At 28.0% G+C, this 15899-nt stretch overlaps 1 long non-coding RNA gene across 1 annotated transcript; it reads right to left on the bottom strand.

Moving 5' to 3' along the window:
* Window positions 1-13991: 13991 nt before the first annotated feature.
* LOC150027257 (uncharacterized) lies at window positions 13992-15428 on the bottom strand. Its single transcript, XR_016521725.1, has 3 exons — window positions 15274-15428; window positions 15048-15122; window positions 13992-14267 (listed from the first exon to the last, which is right to left on the bottom strand). It is a non-coding gene; the product is annotated as an uncharacterized LOC150027257 (long non-coding RNA).
* Window positions 15429-15899: the final 471 nt, after the last annotated feature.

The following is a 15899-nucleotide window of genomic DNA, read 5'->3' as shown; positions in this document are numbered from 1 at the left end:
TTTGAATAATTTTGAATTGAATTTCACTATTTGAATTTTTTTTCACATCTTTAGTGACCAGTTACAAATTAACAAAATGTTAAATAAATAGATAATCTAATAACAAAATAAAAATGAATAAAGTAAAATAAATAAATATTGTGTCTATGGTAATTTCGCATGAATGAAAGAGTGAACATTGTAAAGAAGAAAGGGAAAACAATGGTGACATCATGTGATGAGATGATTTCATGTGCTGAAATTTCGTGTCATGTGACTTTTTGTGAAGGTGGTCCATTGCAATGAGGGGTTGAATATAGAGACATAACATTGAAGATGAAACGATGCTATAAGACAAAAATAATAGAAAAAAAACATGTCTATTACTACATCAATTAAGATGAATCAATGTTGTATGTCTCCATTTTACCACATAATATATGGGTATTTAATTACAAAAAAATTATGGTATGAAAATTTCATGATAATCAATGTAGTATGCATAATATTGTTTCCCATTTTAACTCTAATGCTTAGATGAATAAAAATTAAATCTAAACTCGAATTTCTTACGTATAACACTTAAATAAAAAAAACAATAAAACAATGAAAAATCTTGATTATCATTGAAAAAATTGTAGGTAGATTTAAATTCTCTCTCGTTATTGTGAGTTCTTATAAATTAATTTTATTTAAATGGGTGGATTATCTTCAACTTTGTATAATTGTTAATGTGTAATTTACTGTGACATGGATATAGAAAATTATACTGTAGATTGACTTTCTTACTAATTTAACATACTTTACTTACTTTTTTTTATCTTTAATTATGATATATATATATATATATATATAATTTTTGGAGTGAGGAACTTTTATGTTCAAAATAAAATTTTTATGGTCATGATTTAATATATTATCTTTACAATAAGAAACTATTTTTTTTTAAACAAATGTAAGACAATATAGATAATTTTGAAGAAAAATATTAAATACTATTTATAATTATAAAAACATTTAACTTTATCTAAGTTATAATAGTTCATCTAATAAACTCTTTTAATCATGTTTTGTCAGACGCCTTAAATATTTGTATAAGTAATTCCAAAAAAGATTTTAAATTATTTTTAGTTTAACATAAATTGTATTTATATTTTTGTTAACAGACAGAATATTATTTGTATAGTTTTTAAAAGTCAGGAATAGCAAAATATTTTATACATTCTTGATATGTATGAATATTCTTATACATAATTTTTAGATGGTTAATTTATTTTATTAAAATTAAATATTAAATTTTTTAAATGATTATTTTAAACCTGATATATATATATATATATATATATATATTATAGATTAATTGGCGTCAACTTATCACAAGGTTGACTATTTGTCTCGAATTTTCTACCCCAAAGTATTATTTGTTTACTTCCATTTCTTTTAAAAAGAAAAAATGAATTAAGTATAATTTTCAAAATAAAATATGCCTTTTTAATAACATGATATTTAGAGAGGAAAAGCTTTATGTAATCTAAATAAAAGTAATAAATTGTAGATAATGAAGTTGCATTAACATTAACATTTGATAGTTCATTTCAATTAACATTTGGAAATGTGGAAATTGGATCATCCGGAGTTTAGAATTGAACTACATCTTGTAATAAAGTAATGTATATTTTTGAAATATAAAGATATTTTTGCTTACATGAAAAAAAAACTTTTATGGTTTGAGATTTATGCAGTTAGATTTAATGACAAAATGTTGACGAGTAAATTTTGTTAGAATTGATTTTATTCATTTAGAAAGTATGATTTTAAATGATAAAAGTTAAAAATTTAAGTTATTTTAAAAATATAAATTAGAATTTTAAATGTGTAATTATTTATTTTTAAGAATTTTTAAACTTCTATATTTAAATTTTCTTTATCTTTTCTCTAATCTTTTGAAATTATTTTTTTTATCGGTTTTCTAACTGATCTTTCTAATTAGAAGGTAACTCATCTAGATTAATATTTGGTTTGAAGTAAGTTTATTCTTTATTTTAAATATTTTATACTTTTTTTTTTCTTGTTTTATCTTTAAGAATCTTAGGTTTTATTTGTCCAATTAGTTGAGAATATTATTCTCTTTTAGTCTAATTTCTAATCAATATTTTGATTAGTTTGGTGGTGTAGCTTAGGATGGAGGTTTTGAAGACATTTCTAAGTCTACCTCTCATCTTAGAGTTGTTGTTTGGGAAACAAACAATTATCACAATATTATGAGTTAGTGTTGGATGTTATTTTAAGAGTATTAAGTTAAAGGATTTAATGAGATTTCGAATTTTAAGAAGAGTTGCTAGATAAATCTATACCGAATAAGATAAATTATTACGTAAACTAAATATTATGACAAGTGTTATTTTCTAAATCTGAACTTAAACTAGACTTCTTGAAAAATCAGTCAATTAGTATATATCTAATATTGATGTGATTAATGATCTTTGGTAGACTAAATATGTGAAACATGTATTAATGTTGATTCTTATGATTAATTGAATATTTACTTTCCTCGTGTATTTTGTAATCTACTAAGATAAGATCGTGTTTTAAAAAAAAAAAATGATTCAACATGATTCAAGAGGGAGTATCTAAACATTTTTAATTGGAGAGAATTGGGTGTATTGTGTCTTCTTTTATATGTTTGTGAGATATAAGACAATTAGTTATAAATTTCATGATGATTTTCTTATATAGTTTCTTTCTTTTGTGAGCAATAAGACTTAGACTTCCTCACAACTTTATTGAACTTATATACTATGCAAATCTCATAAATCCAAAGAATATATGAAAAATGTAAATCAAACTCTTCTTATATCTATATCATGATTCTTTACTATTACTTAATATACATTATTGTGGAAAGTCATAAAATCTAATAATAAAAAAAAAATGGAAATTGAAGCTGGGTAGAAGAGTGTGTGATGCTGAGGTTAGTGGATGGTTGCATCAGTGAGTGAGGTTGGGGTGATGGAAACATGATTCTCAAGGGTTCCAATGCCATATCCAATTTCTCCATCATTAGCTGTAAAGGACCACCACCTCTTTTCTTCTTCTTATCCATACAAACACACATTTATATCAAATATTTTAAGGTGTGTTTGGTTTTATTCAATCATGCATGCTTTTTTTATTCACCCATTCACTATGCATGGATGTTTAATTTCACACACTGTTATATTTTTATGTTTTGTATTCTTTAATTACTATTTTTTGTTTCCAATAATTTTCTTATTAAATAAACAATCTCCATCTTAAGAAACAGTTTAATACATCTTCTTTGTTAATAAAACATATTTTTCATTCATCGAAAGACTTATTTGTAGACCAGCATGCTGCCAAGTGAAATCCAACTTAAATCGTTTAAATAAGATTTTGAGTTTAGATTTTGTGGTAAGAAAACATATTATAAGAAGAAAGTCTCACTAAATATGGTTGAACCGATTTTTTCATAATTAATATTTAGCACTAATATCATGGTAGGAAAACCTAAGCTAATGGTTAAGACATGATAGTTGGGTTGATTAAAATTTCAAAGAAATTTGTTAATAGTATTCTTTCCATTTCAAAATTACTACAAATTATTATTTTTCATAAAATTAAAATAATATTTATTTAATAAACAAATAAAACTAAAAAAAAAACAGAACATAAATAATAGATAATGAAAAATTGTTTAAGAGATGAGATCGAAAAATCTTACTTAAATAGCATATAAAGTTTGTTTTTATTCATAAGGATTCATCAAATATTTCAATCCATAAAGACAATACAATTATTAATTCATAATTTGAGATGCATAGAATTAAAACTTATTTTTTAATAAAATAATACAATTATATATATATATATATATATATATATATTAATTACTTAATAATTTAAGTTAAAGAATTAAAATCTCAACTAAAATAATTAAAAGACAAGATTAGGATATGAAAACAAAAATCCTAAAATTAAAAACTAATTTATTGCTTCTTCTAGACTATATATTTGCAAGTAAAGTCTCTAATGATGTCGGAACCATAGAGAAAAACTAATAGAAAAGGATCCAAAGAGATATAGGTACCAAAAATAAAATAAAAAATATCTCTTGCAAATATTCTGAATTCAAGCAAGAAGACTCTTATTATAGAAAAAGGACAATGAATATCCAGGTTCACAATGTAAAGAAAGTTTATATTTCCAAGGTGGAGGCACAAAAGAAGAAATTGAGTAAGATATATATATGAACTGGAAAGAATGTTGAAACTGGTCTAACAAAGATGAGACTTTCATCTTCTACGTACTACTAACAAGAAATTTTGGTTTAGATTATCTATTTTCACAACGTGTACAAGATAAGCATTCTATCTTGTATATATTGATTGATAGTCTCAATATTCATGTATAGGCATTATAGGTGTATCCATGCTTTAGACAATCTAAGATCTTTTATGCATTAGAGGGTCTTGGTGAATTCATACACTAGATGATTTAAGTTTCTTCTATGCTCATATAGATAATTTAAAACAATACAAAAAAAATTGGATTTACCTATGGAAGAAATTCGTAGATAATAGCAAAAATTCATTGATAAATCAATATTATCAAAAAAAAAATCATAAGTAATATGGGTGTAGGTAATTTACCTACGAATGATCAATGTGTGAGTAATTGCAACTGTGAGTAATACCCACGAACTTCAGTTAGTAGGTAATACTCACGAACATTAGTTCATAGGTAATACCTACAAATTTTAGTCCATAGATAATACCCACCAACTAGTTCGTAGGTAAATTAAATTGAATTTTCAAAAGTTGTAAATTTTTCCGATTATCTCTCCAAAAGTTCAAACACCAAGTTCTCATCAATTGAGCTTTATAATTCAACAATAATGAGTAGTTTCTTTGTAAGCATGCTCATCTTTAACATGACTAAAAAAATTATGGATCAATTTCCAAAATCAATGAAATTGGAAGAAAACTATATACTGAATTAAAATCAATCATAATATGAGATTCAATACATTCAAAAAAATACTAGAGTACTAAGGATAATAGAGGAACTATTTCACATATAAATCCTTCAACACCCCTTCTTTCTTCTTTAACATCACTTTATCCTTGGCCTTCTTAAAGTTAGGATATATGATATAAACTTAAGTGGTTTTTGTGAGTTGGTTTTTTGGGTTATTCATGTTTAGGTTGCAGTAGTCTTAGTGGGTGGTAAAGGTAGGGATAATACACAATGGAATTAAGATAAGCACTTATTAATAAGAGATTCATAATATTGACTCATATTCCCAACATCTATTACTATTAACAATCGGAAGACCCACCCTTTTTCAACTAGGATATTGAACCAAAACATAACTTTTAATTTTTACAGCAAAGAGATGGTGTACTAAACCATTGGGCACCCACATTTTTCAGAGTCCATCTGAACCAAATATCAACAAAACAGAATCCACTCAAAGTTCTTGATTTCCATAAGCCAACCCATGGATTCATTTTCATATATGTAAAGATAGGTTGCCACTAGATTTAGGTTCATCATTAGTGCTTTAAAATTAAATAAACTAAGTCTTACAAGTTCAAATTATTGGTATAAAATGGACACTCTCCAACATATCCATCTCAGCATCTAAGCACATTTTCATTCATGCTAAGTGTTTTTCATTAGTTGAGAGAAATGCTTTGGTACTAGTTGTAATTAATACTAGTAAATTTATAGCATAACAGCAGACACACAAGGCAATCAATCACACATGCTATTAGATAGGAACCGCTCTTTGTAAAAACCTTAGATGCTTGTAACATACTTGTAACTTCTCTTTGCATATATGTGGAAGTTTTTTTTCTCTTCTCCTCTTCTATGTTTTCCTTTTTCTTTGTCGCTTAGAAGCTTACCTTTGCGCTAGATATTTGCCAATATCGTGTTAGAAACCCCTTCTTGCACTAGACGTTCCTGCATAGCGTTAGATGCTTGTTCTTGCACTAGGCGCCCTTCAATCAACTCTTTGTCCTCCGTAATCAAATATCCCCAAGCAAGGGCATTGTTATACTAGGACTAAAATGGAGAAACAAATATGAAAAATGGATTCATTTATCTTTATTATGAGTCTGAATGTCTCCTTTCACAGTAGGGTTAATGTGATGGCTTTATTTGTCTCTTTCCCAATCAACGTTTGTGCCTGCCACTTCTTCAACCCACCACAACAGAGTTATTCACCAACTCACCATGAGTTCACGATGCGATGATGGTAGGCTACACACTGATTGCGTCACATTTCTAAATAAGGGGTTGATTTTGAGATTCGTAGGGTTGCAGGTGTGAAATGGAGATTGGATTATGAGATTTGGGCACTATTAGGATTTCCTTCACATTTGGAACCTCGACGAGCAATGTTGCATATTTGGGAAACACAAAATGATTTTGGGAATCAAGATGTGTTATTAGGATTTTGATTTAATTTTTAATATTTTTTTAATTTTACCCATGGATTAAATTTTATTTACCCATGTTTTTTATTTTCCCACCACCCTTTATAAGCAGGTAAGTGTTTATGAACCACATAATTTTTGGGCTTATCTTCCATTCGTCTATAAACAACATTACCTACAAAAATGTTAATTAGCTTAGTAAATTTACCTACTTCCAAGAGTCGATGGGTAATTATCCATAGATAATTGAACTTTTTCTTGTAGTGAAACTTGATGTATTAGACGGTCTGATACTGTATGCATTAGATATTGTGTTTGGTCAATCATATCTATGTGCATTAGACGATTTTATAAATCTAGTATGTCTTGCAATGCATTTGATTGATTTGCAGTTATATGCACATAATTATGCATGAATTTATCGAATATCTTATTGAAATTGTTTGAGTATTTTTTTGATGTCTATTCGCATTCTTAAGGTTACTTAGTTTGGGTTTAGAAAAAGAAAAATTTGAGCTGCTTATAAAATGTTAAGGTTCTCGCACACTATTTTTACCCAGCCTTATAAATTCCTCAATTTAACCTAAAAACACTTTACTTTTCACCAGAGTATATTACCCAAAAACCTTTACGCTCTCTCATCTTAAACCCTAAACCTTTATGAAAATGGAAGCTCCAACTGGTTCATTGTCACTGTTCGAGGAAAGGTTCCTTATCATGTTACTCTATGTGTGGAAGATCAGTTTGCTCTACATGAACTTGATGAAAGATGTTTGGAATTTAATATCTTGAACGTTGTGAATTTGTGGGGTTCTTTCTTGAATTACAAATCATCTATCTGGTAGTTAAAACCTTGGTAGCTAATTAGATTTCAATATAGAATCTAGTTTATAAATTTTATTAATGATAAAAACTACTTTATATACCAATAATATTTTTAATGTCTAAAATAATATCTAATTTTGTCATTGACTAATTATTTTTTTAATATTTAAAATTTATTTTTATTTAATAATTTTCTTATCGTGATGATCTTTATATTTATAATATGTTATATTAGGTTACATATGCTATAATTACATAATATTTATAAAATTTTGTTGATTGATTTAGGTCAAATAATTTAATTAGCCAATTTTAATGAGATTTTCTCACTTAATTATGTTTCTTTCATTCATAAGATTCCAACAAAAGACTTGGAATGAGTACACTACCATCTAGACCTATAATGTGTTGATCACTTAAGTTTTATACAATTTTTTTTATAAAGACTTCTAAATGAGAAAATCACATTACTCTAGGAAGAAATTACCACCAAAGCAAAAGTCAACCAACATCTTGATATTTTTTACGTAAAAAACCCAAAGTGTGAAATTTTACAAATTTAGAAATGTTAATATTTTGACAAATTTCTATATGTGGTTTCCATCATTCTTGAAGTATATATATCACCCCATTATGATGATCTTATTTTATGGGAATATATCTATTAAGGATAACATCCATCCAACTCAAGACATGATGTTGGCCACTCTAGTGCTTTGCATTGTAATGGACAAGGAAATAAAAGTTTCAAGGGATATTTTTTTAATAATAAAAAATAAAATCACATATGAGGTGTTACTTGCTTTTTGTTTTCCTACCCTTTTTTGGCTTCTAGCACTCGAGAACTTGCCACTTATGTCATTGTGACGTGATCCCACTTTAATTGCAACATAATATTAGTATTGCATCTTTTTAGAATAAAAGAAAAAGAAAAAGAAAAAGAAAAATGGAAGAAAACCTAATTTGTATGGATAAAGTGGAGAACATGTTAGGACATAAAATTGTGTTCTTATGTGCAAGTTATAATGAGTTCAAACTATATCCACTTTCTTGCTTACTTTTCACCTTTCGTTTTCTATTCAAAGTCGAGTTCGTCTAAATAACAAATATGATAACATGAAGAAAAAAAGCATAAAACTAAAATAAATAAATAAAATTATAATTACAAATGCTGGGTTTATTATGCTCTTGTTAACATAATTTTAGATAGTAATCATTATTAAATTTTACTTCAGAGAAAATCAAATACACATTTTATAAGTATACATGTAACTTTTAACCACTACACAAATAAAATTAATAGTTAATGTAAAAGTATTTCATTTTGATGAAAAAGAATTCGAAGCTGGGGTTAAAGTTAAATGGTGATTAATTTCATTTAATTTATCTAAGAAAATATTTTGTAAATATCATTTAAAATTCTTGTAAATTTCATTTAGAATTTTGAAGTGAAATTTTATAAGCAAGAATTTTGAGAATGATTGTTGATAGTAGGTTTCTTGTTGATAAAATTTGCATCTCTTATTAATGGCTACTTCTCACAACCATTCACAATACATTTCAAAAACTTGTTTTAAAATACAACAGAATTAAAACTTTTGTGTCTCTTTTTTGTCGTTTTCCGGATTCACACATTTCAAAATATAATTTCATTAAAAGACGAAATACCCCTTCACCATCTAATCACTCCCTGCCACGTCATAATGTTCCCAAAATTACTCTTTACCCCTTTTTTCTGTACATAACGTGAAAAGATATTTCTATGCGTTTAAGTCACAACTGCATGTTTAATAAATAAATAATTGATTATGATTAAAAGTATCACATAAATCATAAGGTTTCAGATTTTGTTATATATATATATATATATAACGATAAATAATTATATTATATATACATAATATAATAATTATTAATAATATAATAATAGAAAATAAAAACTGATTAAAATAATAATGAAATAAAAATACTGAAAATAATAATTAAAAATTATTAATAATATATAAATTAAATATTAAAAATAATTAAAATACTACTAATACTATTAATATTAATAATAAAATTATAATTTAATAATTAATTAAAATCAATTATTAATAAGTTAATCGTTTTATAAATATATTATTTTATAGTTTCTAAATGTTTTATATCTATCAAATCATTCATAATTTTTTTTATTTCTGTTTTATTTTTTATTTTTTTTATTGATTCAAATAATCTCTTTTCATTCTCTTTTCCTTTTCGTTTACTTCATAACCTAATCCAAACATAATCTAGATTTGGATGAAAAATTCAAATTTTGAATCACTGTGTATTTGGAAAAATAAACTTAAAAAGTAACTATTATTTATAAGAATATATAATTGAGAATATTTCTATTGTATATTCAATTTATTTTTCTAATTTACACGTCAGTATTACAAATAAATAATGGTTCAGTCCTCTAGAAAAGAAAATATTATTGTAGTTATTATTTTTTTTATCTGTCTGAGAGGAAAGCTCATATCTCACAAAAAGTAAGTAAATGTTAATTTTTTTTATCTCATTTTCTATTTTCTGAACACAATATACAACAGTAAAACAAAATAATATATATATATATATATATAAATTAAATTTAATTCGATTAGTGAAATAATAATTGAAATGCTTGTTTCCGCTTATATAGATAGCGAAACTAAGATGTTATGTTAATTTATTATTATTTTTAACATTTAATTTAAAAATATTAAAAAATGTTTTAATAAATTTCATAACTATTATGATTTCATTATGAATTTCACTGGTCATTTTAAGATATATTTGCATCAACTTTTAGTGCAAAAAGCATAAAGAAATATAAGTTAAAACTTACACAAAGTTCTCACATATATTTTTTTTTTCCAAATATTTATCTTGCATAGAATTTAATTTAATTTTATAAAAAGTTAACTTTTGTTTTTTTTTAAAAAATTCACATTACTAAAACAGAGACTTTATTTAAAATTGATTTTACTTTCCTTTAAACAATAAAGGATTGATGTCATGGTATCCTTTATATATTTACATAATGATATTTCCAAATATATTTGAAAAAAAAACATTTTTAATCAATTTCTTTCAATGTGTATAATCACACATGCAGGACATATCATTGAAATTAACGTTTTGTTTACAATTTATACATAAAGGATGAAAAAAAATAAAAAATTTCTTCAATATAAAAAAACAAATTGTCAAGTACTTTTATATCTGAATTGTTCAACTAATTTAATACAACATGATTATTTCTTTAAGAACACTACTAATATTGAATTATTTTCTTTCAGCTAGCTAGGCTAATTTCTAATACCAATTTGCATGTATAATATGCTGCCACATTATGAACCCGTACATTACAAATTTATATAATCAAACACAAGTTGCACTAAAATATAAAACATCAACATTTTGGATCTTTAGGTGGCAATATTTGTAACACTTAGAATTGTAATTCCAATCTAATACAATCCTGATTTAATGGAAATTTATTTGAATTTTTTTAAATTTATTTAAAATATATTAAATTCACTTAGTTAATTAGATCCAATTTATTTTGATTTTGATACGGGTTGACTTAGTTCGATTTGTGTCTAGGCCTACTCGACGTGGACTCAAATCGATTTGGATAGATCTAGTTCCGTGCTAATTTGGCTAAACTTAGACTCAGGTTGACTCAGTCGACTTGGATCTAGACCGACTTAGAGGCCCAGGTCGAATCAGCTTAAACTAGGCTCGGGCCAACTTGGTTCGATTTTGGCCCAGGTCGACTTGGTTAGATTTGGGACCCGGGTCGACTCGGCTCGACCTAAATCTAGGCCAACTCGGTTCGACATGAACTGGGTCGACTCGACTCGACTTGGATTTAGGCCAACTCCGCTCGACCTGGACCTGAGCAGACTCAGTTTGACCTAGGCTCATGTCGGCTCAGCTCAACCTGAACTCAGGCCGACTCGGCTCAGCCTGCGCTCGGGTCAACTATGCTCGACCTGGGCTCGAGCCGACTCTGCTCGACCTAGGCTCGACCTGGGCTCAGGCCGACTTGGCTCAACCTGAGGTTGGGCAGACTTGGCTCAACCCTGGCTCGAGTAGACTTGGCTTATCTGGACCCACTTGGCTGATATGGGGTTGAGCCCACTCGACTCAAAATGGTCATGAGTTGACTCAACTCTACATGGGCCTCGGTTGACTTGGCTCAACATGGGCCCAGGCCGATTCAGCCCAATCTGGGCCTGAGCGAACTTGGCGCTACCTAGGTCCGGTACCGACTCAACCTGGTACCAGGCCGACTCAGCTTGACCAGGGCCCGTACCCACTCAACTTGACATGGATCCGGGCACACTCGACTCGATATGGCCCCTGGTACCAGGCTGAATCAGCTTGACCTGGACCTTGGCCGACTTGGCTCCGCGGCCCCTAGTACCAGGCCGAATCAGCTTGACCTGGACCATGGCCAACTTGGCTCCGCCTGGACCTGCCGACTTGATCTGGTATCAGGCCAACTCAACTCCACCTAGGCCTGGGCTGGCTTGACTTTGCTCGACCCGGGCACAAGCCGACTCTTATGTCAGTGTGATTTATCTACTACCAAATCAATCAGATGTACAGACCTCTCCCAAATTTTCTCTCTCTCTCTCTCTAATATATATATATATATATATATATATATATATATATATATGTATATGATTTCTATTGTAATTCTTTTGGAAAAGATATGTCACTTTAGGTAATATCTTTCCTTTTATTTGCATTTCTCCGAATTGTTATACGCTTATGAGTGGTGTGTTTGTAGGTATCTTGAAGTTCTTGTTGAAGCGTGTTTCAAGAAATGTTGTGTAATTCTTATTTTAGTTACGTAGGTGCTCTTGTAATTGAATAATACAAGAATTTAATGAAAAATTAAATTAAGCTTGTTTGAAATAAACTGGATGTAGATTCTTGTGGAATCAAACGATTATAAAAAAATCAATATATTTCTATCATTTTTATCTTGATTTTCTTTGATTCATTTTAACTATTGTCATTACTTATATTTATCTTCAATATCAAAATTTTCAAAAAAAAAAATAATATTTTAATCACAAAAGGTCAAATTTTTAAACCAATTCACCTTTTTTTTATTGTGATTTTAGCCGTACTTTCTTTTAAAACACAAACACGCACACACACAGTATAACAAGTAGAAAATTTTCTGACTAAACATAAAAGTCACTATTTCATCAACACTTGAGTGATCAACATGATTTGCAAGATTTTAGAGCTCATGCAACACCATTATGCTTCTCACTTGAATGATCACACATTCACTTTAGCAATGACACACGTGTATGAAGGACATCACTTTCAGATAAGGAGTTGTCTTGACCTTCTCTCGCTCAAGCTACAACATTTTTCTTAAGTTAAAAATCACATCACTTCACTTGAGCAATGGTGAATAGTAAATGTAATGAGTGGTAAGTCATCATTTATATGTATAGAGAAAATAAACACGAGTTAACAAAATTTATAATTAAATTAATCTAAAACCTAATTTGTATTGTTGAAAATCTCCTAATTAAAATTTAACAACATATACACTTCCCATTATTCCATTCCATATGTCATATGTAAAGGTATACAATTTTCAATATACAATTTCAAACTACATTCTTCACACTTCTAAACAATTATTTTATATTGATTTAAAAGCTAACATTAATTCTCATTACATAGTGGTAGCATGTATGCTAGTTAAAGCTTCCAATGTCATTTTTAGAAATCTAGTAGTGCTTTAAGTAATGCACCAACTACCTACAACATCTCCTTTTTAACAAACCACCCAAAGGATAGAAGAAAAATAATTATTCATAATAGAAATTAAACTACTTACCAAGATCTCAGTTTTTTTCTCCCTCTATCATACTCTTGATCTCAATATCTCCTCAATATTACAAGTAATCAAAATTTTTCCTCTAGACAGTCCAGATAAATAAATTTTAAAAAGATGAATCTTTGAATGAAATAAAAAATAAATTTATAATATAAATATAGACTTTTATTTTTATTCATTTAAAATTTATTTTTAAATAAAACTCAAGCCATACCGTTTATATAATTTAAAGGGATAAAGTAGGTTGTGACCTTAGTATGCTTTAGGGTACCAATATTTGTGGTTATTAATACAGACCAATTCTTTTATTTTGCCTAGGAGTTTGAATTAATCAGAAGTTAATGCAAATTCAATACAAATTCAATGCAGATATTTCTATATGGGAAAAAGTGGTTCTTGTTAAGCCACTTGTCCAATCCATTATCCGTGAGGACCTCACATCATGCTTATTTGCCAAAATTAAATCACCCTATCGTCACGTTCAATCAATTCAATTCTAATATTTTCATATATTGTTGAATGATTTGATAGCTTTATGTTGAGGAGAAAAAAAATATAGTTTATTAAATGAAAAAGTCATTAAGTATTAATTCACTAACTAAATTTAATAAAGAAATAAATTTTTATTTTCTTTTTGATATTACCATACCACATCACATATTTAAGAGGATTTACATCCAAATCCAAATAAATTAGTTTGATGTAGTACTGGATTTCTTTAAATTTAATCTCAGATTTCTATTGTGGCTGTTAATTAATTTTTTCTTTTTATAGCAAATTTATTCAAATCCTACTGCTTATGCAACAACTTTGTTCTCCACTAAGAACCTTAGTTCCTAATTAAAATTAAAAAGCCTTAAAAAATGGAGATTCTAAAAATTTCCTTTTACAAAAATAAATAAAAATTCTTTCTAAAGGTGATTTGTAACACCCCATAATTTACATATAACTATTACAATACCGGTTCTACATATTTCTATACAAGCTTACCGTTTTTCAAAATATTCCTAATACGTGATTAGGACATATAGAAATACAAATATTTTCAATATAAGTTTCAAAATCAACGCCTTAAAACTCTTCTGATCCTCAGACACCTGTAAGATCATCTGCTCGTGTACGTAGTACAGTCATCGCAGTTCAAACACAGCAAGAAAAGTAAGGGTAAGCTAGTGAAAATAGAATTTTATAATATACGCAATTAAATCAAAAGAGAAAACCAAGTTACATGATCAATTTCTCAAATTATACAATCTTCTTCAAATCCCAACATTAAAACAATCACATAGATCTCACATGGATCTACACATCCAAGATATTCAACAAACAACGTCTTCCGGAAGACCCGTATTAAGTAAGTCCTACCAGAGACTATCACCTGATCCAAAGATTACCAGCGAATCCAACATAAAGGATCAGGGTAAGTTCAATACAACCCAAGCCGTGCATCTCATATGTCACGGTGTGCATGAACTCCCCCATCAGCTTCTCACCACCTGATATCTTAGTCTATGTGACTTAGATCATCAGTGAAGCTCGGAGATCTCTGTTATCACATAGGCATCAATACTTAATACACAACAAACATCAGTCCATACATTATCCCAAATGTATGAATTCAATTTCATACCATTTCGTCATACAATATCATTCAAAAAGTTATCCACAATATTCAAAAGTTTATTTGACATAAGAAAATAACACTTTAATACTAAATCATCAAAATTCAATATTTCCTCAAATTTAAATAATATATAAACAAACAACCCAATATAAATAAACACACAACATCCCTGCAAGATAAATTGAATATTGGGAGACCACGTCCCTCTCGCATTCAGATCTTCTATCTTAGGGTGCTATTAAAAATTAAATTTAGCTTCCCTTACCTCAATTGCTTGCTTTCCAAGCAACTTTTAGAATTTTATTCCCCACCGTTTGGATAAGCTTCAAGATTTACGGGCCTAATGCAAATTATCCAAACAGAACAAAATTTCAGTATATAATAGAATAAGTTGAGAGGATTAAACTTCTCAACTGACCCCACCAAGATTGATGACTAAATCCTAAAGAAAAATAGAGAACAAAGGATATTTAGAGTAAAAATGAACTTACTCTGTTTGAAAATCTGATCGGGTAGAAATATTCCTTAACTCTTCTGCTACAGCGTGGTATGATCAGATTCTAAAATAGATGAAGTTTGGGAGAGAAATTAAGAGAGAGAGATAGAAGAGAATTGGAGAGAGAGAGAAAGAAAGAATGTGTGTGACGGCGGGTCTTTGGCTTCTGCTTCTTTTTTATACTGTTACATGATCCTAGATAGTATAACCACAAAAATAAAGAAATTAAATTACCTAAGTTAGAGTTTCAGAGACTACATTTTTTCTTTTCTAGATTAAGAATCTTTTGGACTAATTTTGTCATAAAACCATGTAAATAAGAAAAATATGAAATTATTTGAAAAATTTATAAAAATTACACCAAATTTCTATAAAATAGTTATCCATAAATTAATTTAAATTGTGAAGGAATCAATTTTATCTTTCTATATTTTAAAAAGTACTTATGAAAAATGGGTCCAAATATATCCTAAAATTCAATGAGATTTAGCTTTATGTTGCCTTAAAAACGAATGAAATGCGTCTCTATAAATTTTTATAAACTAATTTTAATTTATTAAAAAAAATATTTTTTCTCTTCAAAGTTTTTATAAAAATGTTCATTCTAAAATAATTATAATC

This window comes from Phaseolus vulgaris, chromosome 6 (genome assembly GCF_051622355.1).
Source record: "Phaseolus vulgaris cultivar YP4 chromosome 6, ASM5162235v1, whole genome shotgun sequence".
Lineage (NCBI taxonomy): Eukaryota > Viridiplantae > Streptophyta > Magnoliopsida > Fabales > Fabaceae > Phaseolus > Phaseolus vulgaris.
This window is presented reverse-complemented; position numbering and strand designations above follow the sequence as displayed.